Source organism: Achroia grisella, unplaced genomic scaffold, assembly GCF_030625045.1.
Source record: "Achroia grisella isolate CSIRO2021 unplaced genomic scaffold, CSIRO_AGI_Agris_v1 utg778, whole genome shotgun sequence".
In the NCBI taxonomy this organism is placed as follows: Eukaryota; Metazoa; Arthropoda; class Insecta; order Lepidoptera; family Pyralidae; genus Achroia; species Achroia grisella.
In genome coordinates this window covers 676,531-699,869 of record NW_026713018.1, presented here as the reverse complement: position 1 = coordinate 699,869, position 23,339 = coordinate 676,531, and the positions used below count along the sequence as shown (strand labels likewise).

Below are 23,339 nucleotides of genomic sequence, written 5' to 3'. Positions count from 1 at the left end.
ATTTATCTATCTATTGATAGAAATGGTTGATGTAGGACTAAGAATTTTAGATAGATTTTTTTTATATTATAAACCTATGTACATTGTTATTAGGAGACTATTTTCTATACATATAAATAAAATTGGAGTGTCTGTTTGTAATATGTGTCAGTAAAGTCCTCGAGTGGCGACCACGGACCGGAAGACGCAGCGTGGGAAGGCCTCCAGCAAGGTGGACCGACGATCAGGTCAAGATCGCTGGAAGGCATTGGATGCGAGCAGCGCAGGACCGATCGTCGTGGAGATCTTTGGGGGAGGCCTATGTCCAGCAGTGGACGTCTTCCGGGCTGCGATGATGATGATGATGATGTTTGTAATATTGAAATAACCGTTTACGCACGTTACTACGTGCATATGAATATGAATACGGGGCATACACCAAAATTACATTTTTTACTATTTTTGTCTGTCTGTCTGTTTGTTCCAGGTAATCTCTGAGATGGCTGGACCGATTTTGACGGGACTTTTATTGGCAGGTCACTGATGTAATAAGGAATAACTTAGGCTACTTTTATTTTAGAAAAATTAAATTAATTTCCACGCGGACGAAGTCACGTGTACAGCTAGTATCGAATATGGAAATAGGGTTGTTTATATCAACTATGCAAATATTTACCCTTAATTTGAAAGTTATTATGTTCAATTGAAAGTAATAATTGGCTACCGTACCCACTGGGAACAGATTTCTCCTCATAACATAGATACACAAGGTGGCCAGAAGGATTGGTATACAAGCTCAACTCTTTACGTCCTCTCTGGGGTATATTTAGAATTCTATAGCCACAATGGATAGGAAAACATCGAGTTTACTTGAAACTACCCACATATTTTAATATTGCACTTTCTTTCTGTTTAGTCGTAAAATAATTACATTGTATAAAACAAAGTCGCTGTCGCTGTCTGCCGGTCCCTATGTATGCTAAATATTTTTTTTAATAGATATAGTGATTCAAGAAGTAGGTTTATATATATAATACATGTACACCCGTGCGAAGACGAGGCGAGTAGCTAGGAGACAATAATAGATATATTTTGCTAAAATCATAATTTCCCTTATTGACAAGAATTAAAAAGTAACTACGTACCTCAAGTATTAATTTTTTTTATTATTGAAAGACTCAAATGAATTATATTTATGTGAATTATATTTTTTTATTATTGAATCATTATTCTTTCGAATTATTTCGAATGAATTATTACATTAATCTCAAAAATATACTTGATGGATTTTAAACAATTCTTTATCTTATTAAAAGCTACAATATGGAATAGAATAGAATAGAAAATCATTTATTCAAATAAACTTACATTGAAGCACTTGAATAGTCATAACATTTTTTTTTTAATCTACCGCTCATTCGGAATGCTGTCTCATCACAAGAAGAACAAGCAAGAAACTTGTGTGTTGCTCTTTTAAATAATTTATTCTTACTTACAATTTAAGTTTAAGTGTGTGAATACAAACCACCGATTAGCACTAATTCAATGAAATAATAAAATAGAAAAAACATTCAATATAATACAACAACTGGTTAAACAATTAATAAGAGAAAATAAGTCATAGTGATTAGAGCAGACCAGTCCACACAAGCAGCACCCGTTCACGAGTATGACGGATGAGCCAGCCACCACTGCGCTCGACCATATTTTAGGGAGCCCAATGACCTGATAAGTGAATAACTAGGTAGGCAACAACTTGGGATACATATAATTGTGAATCAATTCCTTATTCATATTTAAAATATGGTTGGCCGGGTCATTGGGCTCCCTAAAATATGGTCGAGCGCAGTGACGGATGGCTCATCCGTCATACTCGTGAACGAGTGCCGCTTGTAGGGACCGGTCTGCTCTTATCACTGCGATTGATTTAACCTTATTGTATATTTATATTTCACTAATAAATTAGTGCTGGTTGGTAGTTTGTATTCACACGTTTCGACTTGTAAATGTAAACTTACAAGAATTATTTAAAAGAGCAACACACAAGTTTCTTGCTTGTTCTTCTTGTGATGAGACAGCTTTCCGAATGAGCGGTAGATAAAAAAAATGTTATGTCTATTCAGAAGTGCTTAAATTAAGTTTATTTGAATAAATGATTTTCTATTCTATTCTAAAAAAAACAAGATAGCCAACAACTTGGGATATATATAATTGTGAATCCATTTCTTATTCATAATTAAAAAAAAAACAATATGTGCAACTGCTTGGGATACATATAATCGTCAATTGCTTATCCATAATTAAAAAAAAAACAAGATAGCCAACGGTTTGAGATGCATATAATCATCAATTAACTATTCATAATTAAAAAAATAACAAACTAAATAAAACAAAACAACATACCTCTAAACCTTTAGTAAGTGAACAACTTTATGTATTATGTATCACAAATACTATATAAATTATACTTGAATACAAAACACTATGATAAAATGTTTATTTAATAAACTTTACGAATATATAATTTGAGTAAAATAAACACACGACTACGTGTAACCAACTACGCGTTTATAACACAACTGAAATGTCGTAGAAAGACTTCGACTCGATCTCATCTTTATTAATCTACGCATATAAATATAATTGGAGTGTTTGTTTGTAATATTGAAATAACCGTTTTTTACTACACGCATATGAATATAAATACGGTACGTCACCAAAATAACATTTTTTACAATTTTTGTCTGTCTGTCTGTTTGTTCCGGGTAATCTCTAAAATGGCTGGACCGATTTTGACGGTACTTTTTTTGGCAGGTAGCTGATGTACTAGGGAGTAACTTAGGCTACTTTTATTTTAGAAAAATATTCTAAGTAACTTTTTTGTTAAATTCCACGCGGACGAAGTCGCGGATACAGCTAGTATTACACAATATTATTGACGGCCTCCATGGTCTAGCGGTTTACCACACCATCTTACTTCCGATAGTAGCGGGTTCAATTCCTCGCATTGTACAACCATTATTATTTGTTTAAAAAATGTTACTTTGGTGTATTTAATTTAACATTTTTTACAATTTTTGTCTGTCTGTTTGTTCCCGCTAATCTCTGAAATGGCTGCACAGATTTTAACGGGACTTTTTTTGGCAGGAGCTGATATAATAAGGAGTAACTTAGGCTACTTTTATTTTAGAAAATTGAAGTTAAATTCCACGCGGACGAAGTGCATATGCTATTGCAAAAGTAAATAGTCTAATCAGTGTTCGCAACCCAAACAGACCAGTCCCCACAAGCAGCACCCGTTCACGAGTATGACGGATGAGCCAGCCATCATTGCACTCAACCATATTAGAGGGAGCACATCGACCCGGCCCACCGCGCCGACACAAGTTTGAACTTTATAGCGAGCATGACTGTTTCAAGTTACTCCACTACGTCATTTATATTATTTACAGCATAAACTGTACCAATCACAGTGTTCACCCATTACAATATTTAATTTACATTATTTAAATTACAATATGTCGTTACTAAATCTCTGAAATGGCTGGACCGATTTTAACGGGACTCTTTTTGACAGGTAGCCAAGTTACTCCTTATTAATAATAAGGAGTAACTTAGGCTACTTTTATTTTAGAAAAAAATCTTTTATTTTAGACAAATAAAGTTAAATTCCACGCGGACGAAGTCGCGGGTACAGCTAGTTAACAATAAGTTTCTTTAATGTAGAAGCAGATATGAGATAAGATCATGATCATAACGTAGGTACGTCTCTATTGACTGTGCATCAAATTACAGATCGTGTTACATTTGTGGTCAGAACTACTATGAGGCACAGATCTGATACCTCACGTTTTATAACCTACTAGCTTTTACCCGCGGCTTTGCTCGCTTTAATTTATTCCCTAAGGTGTGGAATTTATCAAAATTCTTTCTTAGGAGAAGCTACGTCATAGTAGCTTTATGCATGCAAAGTCTCAGCCCGATCGGTTTAAAATTGACAAAGTTTCATCCCCTATTTTATCTACTTGGGAGTAGAATTAATCAAAATCCTTTCTTAGCGGATGCCTACGTCATAACATCTACCTGCATGCCAAATTTCAGCCCGATCCGTCCAGTGGTTTGGGCTGTTCGTTGATAGATCACTATGTCAGTCACCTTTGATTATATATATTTAGATATTAGAATCATTGTTTAATAAACAAGCTATGTACTGTAACACAAGATTTCCTAGTCCAGGTTCCGTTCTCTTATTTCTTTATTTATTAAATTAATACATTACTAGTGGTCACGCGATGGTCGAAATTCTACCATAATTAATCTATACATCTATACATATAAATTACAAATAACTTTATGCAAATACCAAGCAGCCGGTCTCTCACCACACACCACCCTCCAATAGACAATAAGAAACTTATTACAAAGCTATAAAACATGTAATCTATACATTTATACATATGATATTAACAATTAGTATCTACTATAGATACTATGTAATATATGTAATGACTATTCATTTACATTACATAGATATATTATATATAAAAAGAAGTAGCTTCCGTTGTCTGTTCGGTTAGATCTCATAAACTTCGCAACGGATTTTAATGTAGTTTTTAGTAATAAATAAAGTGATTTAAGAGGAAGGTTTGTATGTATAATACATGTACAACTGTTCGAAACCGGGGCGCAAAGCTAGTCTATACATCTATACATATAAATAAAATTGGAGTGTCTGTTTGCAATATTGAAATAACCGTTTTTGACTACATACATATGAATATAAATACGGTACATACACCAAAATAACATTTTTTTTAAATTTTTGTCTTTCTGTCTGTCTCTCTGCTTGTTCCGGCTAATCTCTGAAATGGCTGGACCGATTTTAATGGAATTTTTTGGCAGGTAGCTGATGTAATAAGGAGTAACTTGGGCTATTTTTATTTTAGAAATATGTCTAATATACTTTTTTGTTAAATTGAACGAAGTCGCGTGTACAGCTAGTATTACCACCATTGCACATACCATATTATGAGACATAAATATATTATTACTAGCTGTCCCGGCAAACGTTGTTTTGCCATATAAATTAATAACGCTATAAAAAAATAGGGGTTAATGATAGAAGGATTGTATGTATATTTGAATGTTGCATCATAAAAAAAAAAGAAACTAAAAAAATTGTCTACAAAATAAAAAAAAATGTAGGGGTTAAATATAAATTTGGTGTGATGAAAAATAGATGTTGGCCGATTCTCAGACCTACTCAATACGCTCACAAAATTTCATGAGAATCGGTCAAGCCGTTTCGCAGGAGTATGGGAACGAAAACTGTGACACGAGAATTTTATATTATAAGATTGTTATTATAGTAAATTATTTTTCGCAGAACACATACATATATTTCAAAATATCGGAATACAGTTGGCTATAGCTAGTCTTTATGGCTTATGATCACCATATAGGTGTAAAAACAAAAGTAATTGTAGTGAGAGGAGGGGGTATGACAGGGTGCGCCATTTTTCAGTTATTGCCCCTCCTCAAAAAAACTCCACGCTGGGGCGACGAACTTTGCTCAAAGTTTTTACAATGCAAAAATATACCAACTTATTTGAATACTGTAAACATTTTTTATGAGACAAACGTTTCAGACTGAACATGTGGCACTTTTCGGTATAGGGCGATCGGGGTCAATGACTGCACTGAATCATTTGGCTAAAATGTCCTAATTTGCAACATTCGTGCTGTTAAGGGACGCAGATATTGTTGTAAAAACCATAAACTAAATGCGTACGTTAGTTGATTTGATTATTATTAATTAGAACTGCAACAAAACTAAGCTAATCTATACATATAAATAAAATTGGAGTGTCTATTTGTAGTATTGAAATAACCGTTTTACTACATGCATATGAATATAAATATGGCACATAAACCAAAATAACATTTTTTACTATTTTTGCCCGTCTGTCTGTTTGTTCCGGATAATCTCTGAAATGGCTGGACCGATTTTGATGGGACTTTTATTGGACGGATTATATTAATCGAATATATATATATTTAAAATAGACATATATTCGATTAATATAATCCGTAATGATAAAAGTTACCATTGTTTTCTTTTTTTTTTTCTTTATCCGTAATGCTAAATGTTACCTTTTTTTTCTTTTTTAAGTCTTGGCACGTCTGTGCATTTGCCAATATACAAAATTTGGGAAACAAAATGTTACCTTCTAAAGATATACGTAAATTTGAACATACATCTTTGGAAGTCAATGTCATACTAATCTTCAGATGACAAAATAATTTTTTTTAAATAAAACTTCAAGATCCAAACGGAAAAATAATAGGATAGGAGTATTATCGGTTAAGATATAAAAAATTGAAAAAAACTTTTGTCTTGAGAAACCTGAAATTTTTTTATATATTTCTTTGTTTCAAATAATTATAATAATAATAATAATAATCTCTCCCTGGGGCCCTGAACCCCGGCCGACTGTGCTTCTGCCGGGGGTATGTTGCCATCTCCTCTCCTTAAGAGGGAGATGAGAATTTTTGGGAAAAAAAAATAATATTAATAATCTCAGGACAATTCACACAGTGCCATCTAGACCCAAGTTAAGCTAGTTAAAGCTTGTGTTATGGGTACTAGATAACTGATACATAAACATAGATATTTTTTTTGGTAAATACATACATATTATACATAGAAAACACCCAGATCGATACAAACAATCATACTCATGAATACAAATTGTGCTGTGCGAGGAATCGAACCCGCGACCATCGACAGCGCGGTGTGCTAGACCGCTAGACCACCGAGGTCATCAAAAACTGAAATTATATATCTATTATTTAAACAGCCGTTTTAAAAAGATCTAAGCAATAGACAGCAATTGATTTTATACCATGTAAATATTCCAAGTATATATATAGTTTGAACTCATAAAGGGAGTACAATAAGAATATACGATAGCAATCTAAATATAGTTTATCTGTGGGGCTTGTACGGCCCCGGAGGGCAGGAAATCGGCCCCGGGCAGGGGTCTATGCCCTTATAGTCTACCCGTGTAGCAGTTAGTGATATGTACTGCTATAATAACATCACTCGTGTCTGCATGAGGACTATAAATATGTTTACAGAACCAATTAGAATAGAATAGAATAGAATAGAAAATTTTTTACTTAGTTAGTAATATTTACTGCTACAATAACACCACTCGTGTCTGCAAGAGGACTATAAAAATGTTTAGAGGACTAATTAGAATAAAATAGAATAGAATAGAAAATCATATATTCAAATAAACTTAATTGAAGCAATTTGAATAGTCATAATTTTTTTTTTTAATCTACCGCTCATTCGGAACGCTGTCTCATCACAAGAACGAGCGAGAAACTTGTGTGTTGCTCTTTTAAATAATCCTTGTAAGTTTACATTTACAAGCCGAAACGTGTGAATACAAACTACCAACCAGCACTAATTTATTAGGGTCAAATATAAATATACAATAAGGTTAAATCAGTCGTAGTAATAATAATAATAATAATCTCAGGACAATTCACACAGCGCCATCTAGACCCAAGTTAAGCTAGCTAAAGCTTGTATTATGGGTACTAGATAACTGATACATATACACAGATATATATTTTTTCGTAAATACATACACATTATACATAGAAAACACCCAGACCGATACAAACAATCATACTCATGAATACAAACGTTTGTTCCGTGCGAGGAATCGAACCCGCGACCGTCGGATGTAAGGCGGTGTGCGAAATCCATTGGATCGTGCCATCGGATTATTGAATGACAAACATACAAGGTCACTTTTACAATTAATAAATGTTTGTATGAACTTAAATACAGTGCTAGAATCGAAGCTGTGACTGAAGTTGAATATATTAAACCGCTACACCACTACACCACCAGGGCACAAAATATTTTTACTGATATTGTATTTAAGAATATTAATATAGATGGCGCTGTTATAATTATTATTATTATTACTAACTAGCTGTACCCGCGACTTCGTCCGCATGGAATTTAACTTTATTTTTCTAAAATAAAAGTAGCCTAAGTTATTCCTTATTACATAACTTATCTGCCAAAAAAAGTCCCGTCACAATCGGTCCAGCCATTTCAGAGATTAGCCGGAACAAACAGACAGACCGATAAAAATTGTAAAAAATGTTATTTTGGTGTATATACCGTCTTTATAATCATATGCATGTAGTAAAAAACGGTTATTTCAATATTACAAACAGACGCTCCAATTTTATTTATATGTATAGACTATAGATGTACAGACTACCTGTGCCCGCAACATCGTACGCGTAGAATTTAACTATATTTTCCTAAAAAAGATTTTTTTTCAAATAACAGTAGCCTAAGTTACTCCTTATTTATTTATTAATAATAATAATACTCCTTATTACATCAGCTACCTGCCAAAAAAAGTCCCGTCTAAATCGGTCCAGACAGACAAAAATTGTAAAAAATGTTGTTTTGCCGTATTTATATTGATATGCATGTAGTAAAAAACGGTTATTTCAATATTACAAACAGAGACTACAATTTTATTTATATGTATAGATGTATATATTGCAGACGGAATCGAACCGGCGCGGCGAGTTCACGGCGCTGTCGAGACAGTTAGTCGCCTAATTTTCCAGATCCACATAAAGATGAGCGTTAGAAAGTTAAGTTCATTGTTGTAACACTAACTGTTGTTTGTGCATTGTGAGGCATATTGGATACATTCGGACAGCGGTCATTACGTTTTTTGTTATTTGTAGAGGTATTAGCAAAAAATTTACAGTTATCTTTGCTTAATGTGCCTAAAAATAGAACGAAATGCAGGCAGTGACGAATAAAAATAACTTTTACTAGCTACTCAACCCGGCTTCGCACGGGTGTACATGTATCATTACATAGTATATAACAAAGTCGCTGCCGCTGTCGCTGTCTGTCCTGTTTATAACTACGCAAAGGATTTTGAAGCGGTTTTTTTAATAGATAGAGTGATTCAAAACGAAGGTTTGTATGTATAATGGATCCGGGCAAAGCCGGGGCGAGTAACTAGTTATATATATAAACCTTCCTCTAGAACCACTCTATCTATTAACATAAAAACCGCTTCAAAATCCGTTGCGTAGTTTTTAAGATTGAAGCATACATAGGGACAGACAGCTACAGCGACTTTGTTTTATACTATGTAACTAGCTACTCGCCCCGGCTTCGCCTTAATGGGAAAAAAGCGTTGTAAGTGGTTGAAACGGAGATGAAAAAATATATGTCATTTTTAAAGATAGAAATATAAAAAAAAATTCTATGGCAATTTTTCTCAAAAACTACTAAACCGACAAACACTTTACCAATAGAAATAGAAATAATCTTTATTCAAATAAACTCATTACAAGCACTTTTGAATAGTCATATTTTGATTCTACCACTCATTCGGAACGCAGATTCAGCACAAGAAGAATGAGCAAAAACTTGCGTGTCTTTATCTCTATAATAAATAATAAAATCCTATATTGTCCCTGAGTAATAAAATAAATAGGCTATAAATAATAATATCTCAGGACAATTTATCACAGCGCTATTTAGTCCTAAGCTAAGTACAGCATGTCTTATGGGTACTAGACAACTGATATACCTACATAGAAATACAAATCATATTCATACATAACAATGACACTCGTGAATACAAATCGCAAATCTATTATTATATACAATCATACAATACTGCTGTAATTCAGAAATTTAAAATGTTAGAAATTAGACTTAAATACCACAGTTATAGTGTGGACTTTCCAAAATTTGTAATTTTTGAGTTAAGCCAGTATTATAATAAGTGTGCGAAATATTTGCACCGTCCGAGAAATCGAACCCGCGACCATCGAAAGTGACTAGACTACCGAGGTCGTAAATATGTTAAATATCGTACTCTTGACCTTAAGGTTGTATTTACATGTTAAATTGGCATGAGATTACGTTATAGTTTCCTCTGGTCGCGTGTGTAACCCCCCTCTGGCCCGCACCGCACCCCTCTTGCACGCAAACCGCCAACCGTTAGGTTCAACGGCCCAGTTCGGTCCAAACTGAAGCTGATTATAGGACCACACGGCTAGTACTAAAACGGGTAATGATATCTTTATAATAAGATTCTCTCGATAGAATTAAAGCAATAAAAAAAATTGTACGAGGAAAATATTCGGAAGTTCAGCGAAGCGATAAAAAAAAAAACATTGTTTCAATTAGTAGTTTGGTTTATGATGATGGAATGATGCTCAGCTTACACGTATGGTATAATAATAATACCCCTAAAAAATTCATACAGCGCCATCTAGTCGCCATCCCAAGCTAAGCAGAGCTTGTGTTGTAGGTACTAGACAACAGGTAGATATCTCATGAGGTAAGGAGATTTGTTAGTTACTAACCCCATTGCTAGCAATGTACCATGTCAAGTTGATCTCCACGTGATTCCCTCCGGAAACCATCGTTTTAAATTTCTGGTGAATTTGCCACGATAGGCTAACAGGCCTGATCTCATGCTCATCTTATCATCCTCCACTGGTGTCCTGCCAGCGTAAACCGTTAGCGCAAGCGAATGCACCATTTCATTATCATCAATAAAAAAAAATACTAAAACAGATAATAATGTCTTTATAATATGCTCCCGATAATATTAAAGCAAGAAAAATAATTGTACGAGGAAAAGATTCGAAAGTTCAGCGAAGCGATACAAAAAAGACATTGTACCAATTTGCATCTTCGTTTGATGATGGAATGATGCTCTGCCAGAGTAAATCATCAAAAAAAAAAATACTAAAACAGGTAATAATCTTATATATAAAATTCTCGTGTCACAGTTTTCGTTCCCATACTCCTCCGAAACGACTTGACCGATCCTCATGAAATTTTGTGAGCGTATTGAGGCGGTCTGAGAATCGGCCAACATCTATTTTTCATCCCCCTAAATGTTAGGGATAGTCCACCCCTAATTTTTTTTTTTATTTTAAGGCAAAACAACGTTTGCCGTGACAGCTAGTGTCTTTATAATATGCTCGATGATATTAAAGCAAAGAAAAATTTGAGGAAAAGATTCGAAAGTTCAGCGAAGCGACACAAAAATCATTGTTCCAATTAGCAGCTTTTTTTATGATGATGGAATGATGCTCAGTTTTCACTAACGGCATAATCCCCTCCCTGGAAATTCACACTGAAATTAGTGCTAGTTGGTAGTTCGTATTCACACGTTTCGACTTAAAAATGTAAAGTTACAATGATTATTTAAAAAAGTAACACGTAAGTTTCTTGCTCGTTCTTCTTGTGACGAGCTTTTTGAGTGAGCGGTAGATTAAAAAAAGCATAACTATGACTGTGAGTTCATTTGAATAAAGGATTTTCTATTCTATTCACACAGCGCCATCTAGTCCCAAGTTAAGCAGAACTTGTGTTAAGGGAACTAGATAACTGATATATCTAAGGATATCTTCATGGGAGAATGTGATTGTTATATGGACTAATAACCCCATTTTTAGAAATATACCATTTAAATCTCCACTCGGTTCCTTCTTGAAATCATGGTGGTAAATTCCTGGTGAATTTGCCATAGTGGACTAACTGACTTAACCTCATGTTCATCATATCATCAGGATCTCGTGCCCCGCCAGCGTATACCGTTAGCGCAGGCGAATGCACCATACCATTAACATCCATACAAAAAAGTATATCTATATGTTTTCTTTTTGTAAAGAATGTACATAGAAAACACCCAGACAGATAGAAACAATCATACTCATTAATACGAATCTTTGTGCCGTGCGAGGAATCGAAGCCTCGACCATAGGAAATAAAGAGGTGTGCTAAGCCGCAGACCCGAAACCGTTATAGTGAGTATGATAGATTTAACTCGTTCCAGTATATCGTTTCGCGAATTTCGTTTTAATTTAATAATGTTGAGCTGTAGTTTAGGAGTTGGCGGTGCGTGACAGCCGGTCGAAATACCTCACATCATGGCTCACTGCACACCAGCGTTGCTGGTGCGATTACACAAAAAAATGACAGCAGGTTCCCAAATGTATGGGATTTTAAGTCTTCAAGTCGAGTGATTTAGGGATACATTTTCCATTACAGTCAAAATTGTGAGTATGAGTAATCTTATCGTGATGGAAAAGTGGCCCGAACCGACAACCGAGGACAGATTGTCCTAGCGCCTCAAAATTAAGAGAACCGACCGAAATAAAGTGGGACTGTGCTAAGAAGAAGAGAGATCAAAATTGTGTATTATTTTGTTTTCAAAACATTGTATTAATATATGAAGCAAAAACTTTGTACCCCTTCTTACAACATTTGCGCAGACGGAAAAGTATGAAATTACGGACACTTACAGTATATATAGAGAAGAAGTTCAGAATGCTAATATGACATTAAAATTGTGCATAAAAAATACATTAAATCAATAAAAAAAACCCATTACACACTCTACCATGTATTTGACAAACACACAGAAGTATGAGTCTTTGACAATAGAACCTTAATAATATTAAAACTTATAATTTAAATTAATTATAATCGAATTTCGACAATTAGGCGACTAGTAGCACATATAATTTGTTGTTTTAGCGAACTTTTTAGTTAGTATACACAGAGTAAAAATTTAAAAACCCTAACTGTAAAACACTCCCACACTGCACTTCATTATGAAGAGAAATTGAGAAATAATAATCAGATCATCATAAAAAACTTAACGTATATTTTCTATCGCAGGAATCGGATATTCAGCTTAAACAATAACATGTTACAAATGATGATGCTACAAACAATAAAACTATCACGCTACTAACAAGGGTTGACAGAGAACATAAATACAATCAGTTTAAACCGCAGTTAAAAACTAAACGCATTCGAATAGCAGCTGTGATAACTAATCTCAGCGACAGTCGCATTTATGTCGACAAATTAATTTGGTTCAACTAAACATGTCGAGAGTATGTTCATGGGATAGAAAATGGATGCGGTTGTTTGATAAATTGTAGAAATGGTTATATTATCCCATAATTTAGGGCCTGTTAATGTTTTTCATAAATATTTTGAAGAAATAGCCATATTTGATGGGAATAATTGAAACTATTTTGATTCTGAAGAAAACCCTATCTTGTATGTTATAAAATAAATAATGATGTAAATAATAAAATTGATGCAGCTAATCTAATTAGAAAATATGCTGAGCAATTACAAAGTAAAAGACCTAATACTAATCTGAAGGAAGGAAGGGTTACCTGCTCCATTCAAATTCTCCTTATCGAGTTGCTTCACTTACATGTTAGTCTCCGAAGCCAAAGCTCAAAATCGTAAATAACAATTACCTGCAACAAATAATAAATGCAAATAAATAAATAATTCTTTGAATGAGTAACGAAGAGTAGACACAACGAAATTAAAAACTTCGCTTTTGCACATGAAAACAAAATTAAAAAAAAATATTGGTACTGTTGCGTATTGCGTGTTGACAGTAGGCCAGTGCCAGAACTTGCAAAATATCTGCAATTTTGATGACGAAGATGCACTACATACAAGACCAGTTGAAGCTGATAAAGGCATTAGTTGATGCAAAACACGTGAGTTCGATCAGAGTTTAAATTTATCAAATTTAATTGTTAATGATCACTTGAAAACAAGTGTGCTCAATTATTGGGCATCCATTAATAGGAATGCTGGCGCTTTCATACATCAACGTAGAGTCCACTTTATCTACATTCCAGCTGGTGCACTTATTTTGGTCTCGACTGGAGACTCGATCGAGCCATACGTTTACGGCCCACTTGTATCAATAATATTGTTGTTGGTGTAGGTCGGTATGTAAATTTTATCGTTTAACGCTATCATAACTTGTATTGTCAGTGTAGATAAAGTTGTCCGTAAATATTGCATCCCGAAATTGTAGTTTGGAGTTTGAATCTAGATTGGACGTTCATTCTATAGTGTCTTTACATTACTTTACATTAGTACTACTCAACGCATTTTCACGCTGGTTTCGTCCATTGACAGGGCGATTTTGAATAAGTGTCAATTGGTCGAAATATTCTTGCGAACCCAATCCAGGTGGAACAGAATAGAATAGAAAATCGTTTATTCAAATAAACTTACATTGAAGCACTTTTGACTATTCAAAAGTGTTTCAATGTAAAAAAACAAATTGTTATGACTATTCATAACAATTTGTTTTTTATCTACCACTCGTTCGGAAAGCTGTCTCATCACAAGAAGAATGAGCTAGAATCTTGCGTGTTGCTCTTCTAAATAATCCTTGTAAGTTTACATTTATTAGTCGAAACGTGTGAATACAAACTACCGACCAGTACTAATTTTTTGGGTCAAATATAAATATACAATAAGATTAAATCAGTCGTAGTGATAAGAGCAGACCAGTCCCTACAAGCAGCACTCGTACACGAGTATGACGGATGAGCCAGCCATCACTGCGCTCGACCATATCTTAGGGAGCCCAATGACTCGGCCCACCACGCCGCGGCGCCGCGCCGTCACATGTGGTTTGGTAGTTTCCATTTCGACATGGATGTTTTTTTCTAAAATAGTAACTGTTCAAAATCTACCCTGTAACATCGTAAGCACAGATTATTATATTAGAGTCCGTTAGTTTTCTGTTCCCGCGCTTTCCCTGCCCCTCCCTTACCTAGTACTGAACCGACTGTACGGCGCCCATGACGCGCGCGCATTGTGTTGTGAATTAAAATAAATTAGAACTGTGAAACCTACTGTGAAACCTAATGTGAAACTGGAAAGCTATCGCAGATACTTTGAGACCCTGAAGCCCAAGAAATCCGCAGAACCATAAAGGTAAATGACGACGCTTTCGAACATTTTAGTAGCAGAGTAGTTTCCCAAACAGTAACACAGATGAATCTGTATTTATAAAGACGAGTACTGTACTTATGGTAATTGCTGTTTTATGATATTGATTGTACAAACATACACCCACGGTTTGCCTCTTCACTTGAATGTATGACCACACTAGACTTCGCTCATCATTTGACACTACACTAGACGTGTCTACCCACACAAAGAATTAATTATTAGTATTAATATTTTAATAACTGTGTATGTAAATTTATTGAATTTGCTCTACGTTTTAGATAAATAGTCTATCTATTTATCTAAATTCTTTATTTAACAATTACAAACACATAGCATACATGAGATACATTTCATAAATAGAAATAAAGTTTACAAATTAAATAATACAGAAATACAATATTACAAAATAAAATGGAGATGGCTTTCAAATTCAAAATCAAATTAAAAAATCATTTATTCATGTAGGACATTTTAACCGCTTATGAACGTCAAGTTTTTACATTATAATTTTTTTTCCATTACGTCCAGTTCGGTATATAGATCCAATTAAGAAGAACTGGCAAGAAACTCAATTGAATTACTTTTTTTTTAAAAGCCAGTTTATTTACAATGCATAGGTGTCTATGTCTAACATTAAATGAAAATCACGAACATGAAAACTATTGCACGCTCGTCATTCAAGTAATCGTTTAGTGAGTAATAGGCCTTTATCAGTAAATATGATTTGAATTTATTTAAGGGTAATTCCAATATGTATATCCTTTGGTATCTTATTGTAAATTTTTATACCCATTCCCATAAAAGACCTATTGTCTTGTTGACCAAAAACATGTCATATTCTTAATGTAAGTACGGTATATATTTTCAAATGCATTTAGTGAAAAGCTGTTAATTCGATTACAAACGAACACTTTAATTATATCGATTTGTACCAATAATTATCTACTATAGATACTATGTAATATATGTAATGACTATTCATTTACATTAGATAGATATATTACATATAAAAAGAAGTAGCTTCCGTTGTCTATTCGCTTAGATCTTATAAACTTCGCAACGGATTTTAATGCAGTTTTTAGCAATAGATAGTGATTTAAGAGGAAGATTTGTATGTATAATACATGTACACCCGTTCGAAACATACAAATAAAATTGGAGTGTCTGTTTGTAATATTGAAATAACCGTGTTTTACTACATGCATATGAATATAAATACGGTACATACGACAAAATAACATTTTTTACAATTTTTGTCTGTTTGTTCCGGCTAATCTATGAATTGGCTGCACCGATTTTGATGAGACTTCTTTTGACAGTTAGTTTATGTAATAAGGAGCAACTTAAACTACTTTTATTTTAGATAAATAAAGTTATATTTCACGCGGACGAAATCGCGGGAACAGCTAGTATATAATAAAAAGATACAAATGCAGCTGCATCGCACAGGAATTGAAGCTAGGAATAATAATAAAAAGTGAACAAACTCGTCTGTACGGCCGTGACCTTGACACTGGGACGCGCCGCACGACGGCCGGCGCACGCGCATCCACCCCACACGCTTTAACGCAGTGTTGCCACCTTATAAAAATAATAATAACCCAGAACTATTTTTTTAAGGATGATAATGGAAGGTTGCTCACACCTATGCATACTGTTTACGCGGATCAGGCACCAGTGTAGATTGATAATATGAGCATGAGGTCAAGCCAGTTAGCCCATCGTGGGAAATTCACCATAAATTTATCACGATGGTTTCCGCGTGCAGTTCAACCTGACATGGTACATTCCTAATAGGGTTATTAGTCCACAATACTCTTCCCAATTGTCCAGGGTTGATGATAGGGTTATGTACACCCGTCTTTTTTTAACTTAGAGAAAATCCTACATGAAGAATATCCACCCAGGAGTGGCAGGCGGGTCTGTGAGACTCCTAGTCATCAAAAACTCCAAGATGTCACTTCACTCAAATTTAGGGTAAAAATAATAAATGTATTTCTAAGAGATTGTAAGAGGTTGCTTTAAGCAATAAGACCGAGTTTTGTTTGGCACATTTATATAAATTCCTTTTTTTTTTTTGTAAATATTTTTCAATGCACATTTACGATTAATATTATTTTTATAATTTCTCTCAAAAACAATTCAGTTTCTACGATACAGTGTTGGGAGGATATTTCATTAGAATTACTTTTGTATTCCTATTTAACGAAAGCCAAAGTATGTAATTTTTATATTTGACATCAATATTATAATATTCTTTTAAATAAGCCTAATTTTTCTTGCATACTTTTTCATGCAAAAGAAGTAAAACAATTTTTTACAAAATAAAAAAAAATTAAAAATATCTTTATACATATTAAAGACTCTTATGATATCAAATCTACCGTCAGTTCGGAGTGATTACGAGATGAGAAGAACTGACAAGAAACTCAGCTCGTATTATTATCAAATAAATAAACTTATTCAAATAAACTCGGTACAAGCACTTTTGAATAGTCATTTATTTTTAATTCCACCACTCATTCGGAACGCAGACTCATCACAAGGAAAAGAAGCAAAAAATTGCGTGTTGCTCTTTTGACTAAATGTCATTTTAAATAAATAAATACACAGTAACAAGTAAAAGGCATGCGATAATCAACATAGTAACCGCTACACACTCATTCTTAGTGCAATCAGGTAATATTGTCAACATTATGGATTATAAGTTTTTTCTACAAAAACATTATTACCATTTATATTAGTAGGCAAAGGAAGGAAAGAAGGTTTTAGTAGTATAAAACCTTCTTTCCTTCCTTCTGGTGTTCCAGATGTTATTAATTACCTGTTTAATAGGCTCGGTCAAAGATTGTTGGCAACACTGTTTTAGCGCCGCACATGCCTAACGCAGCCTGCGTGCTTGCTCGCTATTTTTATCGGAGACTGATATACTTGCGGCACCGTGTCCCCGACGCACTTTAAATTGAAACCATTTAAGATTTTAATCCGCAAGAAAATACTCTTAATCTGAAGAACTTGTTAAAGGACCAAACTGTGCTAGTTTTGTGTTTATTTAAAAAATGCATATTATGGATCAATCTCGCGAGTACTCACTGTAACCTTATTTGGACTAATAATCGCGAAATTATCTTATTAACATTATAAACACGAATGTTTGTGAGTATGGATGTTTGTTACTCTTTCACGCAAAAATTACTGAACGGATTTTGATGAAACTACAGTAATATAGCAGAATAACATATAGGCTATAAAATTCATGCGGGTTAAACCACGGCTCAGCTAGTAATAATATAATTATAACTGGATAATTTACACAGCGCCATGGACTCTCAGAGTTTTTGTCAAGGGTCGGTACGGTAAAGTAAGGTACTTGACAAATTATAAAACTATATAGATATATATATGTAAGATCCATACATATAAGGGCTTTCTCAGGATCGCTGGAAGGCATTGGATGCGAGCAGCGCAGGACGGATCGTCGTGGAGATCTTTGGTGGAGGCCTATGTCCAGCAGTGGACGTCTTCCGGGCTGCGATGATGATGATGAGGGGCTCTATCAGGTCCATCCTCTAAACGATACTTGGAGAGAGTTGCCGATTCATCACGATTAGCTAACTACACTGACGTAACTTCTTGCTCGTTCTATATTCCCGCCATATATACCATCAGTCCAAGGACTATTCCATATTCATTCTATGTCTTCCATGATGCTTACATCCTTCCACTTCCCATGGTAGGGTCAATTACCTGAATGTTAATGATGTCAAGTGACCTTTTTCCAAATGACAATCCAGCTATTATCGCACGACACTCCCTGAACTCACCTGTCTGGGCAGGGCTGGGCAGGGCTGGGCAGGGTGATGAATGCTTAGTCTTCATTACATCCTATATATTTTTTTATAACACAGGGGACAAACGAGCATGCGGCTCACCTGATGGTAAGTGATTACCGCCGCCCATGAGCACCCGCAACACCAGGGGAATTGCAAGTACATTGTGGGCCTTTTAAAAAGGGATAAGCTCTTTTCTTGAAGGTTTCAATATCGTATCGGTTCGGAAATACCATTGCTGGAAGGTGATTCCACAATGTGGTTGTGCGTGGCAAAAAGTTTCTGGAAAATCGCACTGTGGAGGACCGCCATTCATCCAGATGATCAGGATGGTATTTTAGTTTCAGGCGGGTTATTAATCCGAAAAACTCCTCAGAACACTCCCCGTGATATATGCGGTAGAAAATGCACAGAGATGCAGTATCACGCCGCGCCGCTAATGATCGACCCATTCTGTCACATAGACGTTGATTACCAATGATTCTGGCTACTCCATCCATCCTTTATTTTATATCATAACTAGCTGACCTGCGCAACTCCTCTGCATCACACTTACTTCACATGATATTTCTCTCAATTTACATAATATCTTATTAAATTATAGCCTATGTGTCATTCTGATATTATGATGTTATTCTGATTAGAGGAAGTATGAAAGTGGCACCGGTGTCGGAGAGGTTGAAGAGTAATCGTCTATCATGGTATGGACATGTAATGCGTAGGAATGAGGATAATATTTTAAAGGTGTTACATATGAATGTGGATGGTTATAAGGGCAGAGGAAGGCCGAAAAAGAGATGGATGGACTGTGTGCAAGATGATATGGTAAGAAAGGAAGTAAATAACGTGATGACTGCGAACAGGGATGAATGGAAGCGAAAAACATATTACGCCGACCACAAATAAATGGAATAAGGAAGAAGCAGATGATGTTATTCTAATATATAAGCTATATTACTGTAAAGTTTCATCAAAATCCGTTTAATGGTTTTTGCGTGAAAGAGTAACAAACATGCCATCCATACTCACAAACTTTCACGTTTATAACATTAGTAAGATAAAATATTTAAATTTTATGCGAAATTAAAAAATTAAAACTCGTCTACTGATAAGTTTATAAAAAGAATAGTAGACAAGCTGCCAGCAACAATGAGATAAGGAAGATCAGTAGAATATATATGCGCCATACTTGTATATTCAATAGTCCAATTTAAATTTCTAACTACATGATTATAATTTTTATGTTGCACTTCCGTCCCTTCAATTAGCTAATAGTGCACATATTAATACCATCAGAGAGGCATCTCGTCTTAATATTATTAGAAAGGTGCTGAATATGCATGCGATACTTTCTATGATGTTACGTATACACTGTTACGAATAACACTTTTCACTCACGCACTGTTATGATTTAAATATACATATAAACAAAATTGGAGTGTCTGTTTGTAATATTGAAATAACCGTGAATATAAATACGGTATACACCAAAATAACATTTTTTACAATTTTGTCTGACTGACTGTTTGTTACGTCTAATCTCTGAAATAGCTGGAGCGATTCTGACGGGGCTTTTTCGCAGGTAGCTGATGTAATGAGGAGTAACTTAGGCTATTTTTTTTTTCAGAAAAATAAAGTCAAATTCCACGCGGACGAAGTCGCACACAGCTAGTTGTACATATAATATGAATTATATATGTATACTACTTTTTATAATATATGTATGACGTCAAAGATTTATCTTCTACCGGGTGATTACCTAACATTTAGAAGATGAATGAATGTGACGGTCCGCTACTGGACCAGTGTCCTCTGCTTTACCGGCCCCTCGTCAAATTTTTTTTTTTTATACTACTATGGTGGCAAACAAGCATAAGATATGTAAATGGTTAGGCATGTTTTAAAGAAACCTTAATATACCCTTCTTGAAAAACCCCAAGCTGTAGTCTCGTGAGAAAACCTCGGCAGGAAGTTCATTCCACAATCTAAGTGTACCTCAGATGAGATAGTCAGAGGTATATTTTAAAGATAATAATGGAATAGTGCAAGCCCCTGCGCTAACGGTTTACGCTACCGGAGCACTAGAGGATGATAAGATGAACATGAGGTCAGTAAACCCATTGTTTTACGGCCTCGTGGTCTAGCGGTCTAGCACACCGCTTTACGTCCGATGGTCGCGGGTTAGATTCCTCGCACGGCACAAACATTTGTATTCATGAGTATGATTGTTTGTATCGGTCTGGGTATTTTCTATGTATAATATGTATGTATTTACGAAAAAAAAATTATCTATGTGGTTGTATCAGTTATCTAGTACCCATAACACAAGCTTTAGCTAGCTTAACTTGGGACTAGATGGCGCTGTGTGAATTGTCTTGAGATTATTATTATTATTATTATTATTGTGACAAATTTTACCATAAATTTATCATGATGGTTTTGGAGCGCGATGGTTGTCACCTCACCATTGTCGCGTTATATATGTGTGGATTAACTTTACACTTAACTTAAAAGTATGTAATATGGAGACGTAACTTAATGGAAGGGTCTCGAGTATTGACTGAAATAATAATAATAATCTCAAGACAATTCATACAGCGCTACTAGATAGCGCTGTATGAATTGTCTTGAGATTATTATTATACCAATCTTAAGGTAACTAAAGACCTAATGGAAGGGTCTCGCGAGTATTGATATATATATATATATATATATATATATATATATATACAATTCACACAGCGCTATCTAGACCCAAGTTAAGGTAACTAAAGACCTAATGGAAGGGTCTCGCGAGTATTGACTGAAATAATAATAATAATCTCAAGACAATTCACACAGCGCTATCTAGACCCAAGTTAAGGTAACTAAAGACCTAATGGAAGGGTCTCGCGAGTATTGACTGAAATAATAATAATAATCTCAAGACAATTCACACAGCGCTAACTAGACCCAAGTTAAGGTAACTAAAGACCTAATGGAGGTCTTGGGAGTCATGGGGGGTCATAACTCTCCTCCCCATTAGGAACTAAAAAATAATGAAACAGCTAAATTTTTTGCAGGGTCTCGCGAGTATTGACTGAAATAATAATAATAGTCTCAAGACAATTCACACAGCGCCATCTAGACCCAAGTTAAGGTAACTAAAGACCTAATGGAAGGGTCTCGAGTATTGACTGAAATAATAATAATAATCTCAAGACAATTCACACAGCGCTATCTAGACCCAAGTTAAGCTGGCTAAAGACGTAATGGAAGGGTCTCGAGTATTGACTGAAATAATAATAATAATCTCAAGACAATTCATACAGCGCTACTAGATAGCGCTGTATGAATTGTCTTGAGATTATTATTATACCAAGTTAAGGTAACTAAAGACCTAATGGAAGGGTCTCGCGAGTATTGACTGAAATAATAATAATAATCTCAAGACAATTCACACAGCGCTAACTAGACCCAAGTTAAGGTAACTAAAGACCTAATGGAAGGGTCTCGCGAGTATTGACTGAAATAATAATAATAATCTCAAGACAATTCACACAGCGCTATCTATCTAGACTTAAAATTTATTTAATATTTAACAACTTATTTTTATCGATTAAATTCATTTAATTATTAAAATATTATTTTTAAATAATTAAAAAAAAAACCAAGTTAAGCTAGCTAAAGACGTAATGGAAGGGTCTCAGTATTGACTGAAATAATAATAATAATCTCAAGACAATTCACACAGCGCTATCTAGACCCAAGTTAAGCTGGCTAAAGACGTAATGGAAGGGTCTCGAGTATTGACTGAAATAATAATAATAATCTCAAGACAATTCATACAGCGCTACTAGATAGCGCTGTATGAATTGTCTTGAGATTATTATTATACCAAGTTAAGGTAACTAAAGACCTAATGGAAGGGTCTCGCGAGTATTGACTGAAATAATAATAATAATCTCAAGACAATTCACACAGCGCTAACTAGACCCAAGTTAAGGTAACTAAAGACCTAATGGAAGGGTCTCGCGAGTATTGACTGAAATAATAATAATAATCTCAAGACAATTCACACAGCGCTATCTAGACCCAAGTTAAGCTAGCTAAAGACGTAATGGAAGGGTCTCGAGTATTGAGAAATAATAGTAATAATCTCAAGACAATTCACACAGCGCTATCTAGACCCAAGTTAAGCTGGCTAAAGACGTAATGGAAGGGTCTCGAGTATTACTATAATAATAATAATAATCTCAAGACAATTCATACAGCGCTACTAGATAGCGCTGTATGAATTGTCTTGAAAATTATTATTATACCAAGTTAAGGTAACTAAAGACCTAATGGAAGGGTCTCCGCGAGTATTGAGAAATAATAATAATAATCTCAAGACAATTCACACAGCGCTAATATATATATAGACCCAAGTTAAGGTAACTAAAGACCTAATGGAAGGGTCTCGCGAGTATTGACTGAAATAATAATAATAATCTCAAGACAATTCACACAGCGCTATCTAGACCCAAGTTAAGCTAGCTAAAGACGTAATGGAAGGGTCTCGAGTATTGACTGAAATAATAATAATAATCTCAAGACAATTCACACAGCGCTACTAGATAGCGCTGTATGAATTGTCTGAGATTATTATTATACCAAGTTAAGGT

General features: G+C 34.7%; 1 protein-coding gene across 2 annotated transcripts in view; it reads right to left on the bottom strand.

Annotated features, from left to right (window-relative positions):
* The window catches only part of LOC131850631 (protein singed), a 96,155-nt gene that overhangs the window by 59,332 nt on the left and 13,484 nt on the right, over positions 1 to 23,339 (bottom strand). Inside the window, exon 1 of one of the 2 annotated variants that reach the window (XM_059200931.1) lies at positions 2,383 to 2,521. The exons of the other annotated variant lie outside the window; for it this stretch is intronic. The gene's annotated coding sequence lies outside the window, so the exon portion shown is untranslated. Of the gene's footprint in view, positions 1 to 2,382; positions 2,522 to 23,339 lie in introns of those variants that run through there. 2 annotated transcript variants of the gene reach the window in all.